The sequence below is a fragment of the Orcinus orca genome, chromosome 20, assembly GCF_937001465.1.
Source record: "Orcinus orca chromosome 20, mOrcOrc1.1, whole genome shotgun sequence".
NCBI lineage: Eukaryota > Metazoa > Chordata > Mammalia > Artiodactyla > Delphinidae > Orcinus > Orcinus orca.
In genome coordinates, this window is record NC_064578.1 from 43,155,458 (window position 1) to 43,156,036 (window position 579).

Genomic DNA, 579 nt, shown 5'->3' on the forward strand with positions numbered 1-579 from the left:
TTTGCCAGAAGTGCTCAGAAAACTGAGTTTTTGTTCTGCCATGGTTACTTATCTGGTAGGCTGTAAGGCTGCAGGTGCTGGGGGAGGAAAGGACCTGCTTGAAAATGAAATCAATATTGAAGAAAGCGGAGGTGAGAGAGGGAGAGAGGCACAGTCCTGAGTGTGAGCACCTGGATTCAGCCATACCTGAAATCCAGTTCCTCCTGGAGTTCTCCATTCTAAGAATCAATACGTTCCCTTTGTGCTTAATCTCGTTTGGATTTCAGTCACCTGCAATAGAAAATCTGGCTGATAATAAAGCCTCAAAGATATGCAGACAGTCTAGCTTAGGTACTTTCCCCTTGAGGGATGTGGGCAGGTGCTTCCTTCACTCTTAAGCCACTCCCTCTTTAGAAGCTCCTATTTTATGAGGCTTGAGTGTTTGAGGTTCGTTCAACCTGAGAGAGAAAAGAAGAGTCAAAGTGACAGGCCAGAGGTGGGGTGACTCCAGAAGCAAGCATGAAACCAGCAGGAGGAACTAGGAATCTTCATTATTAATAAGCAAATCCATTGTCCTTCCTTCTTTTTTTAAAAAAAATT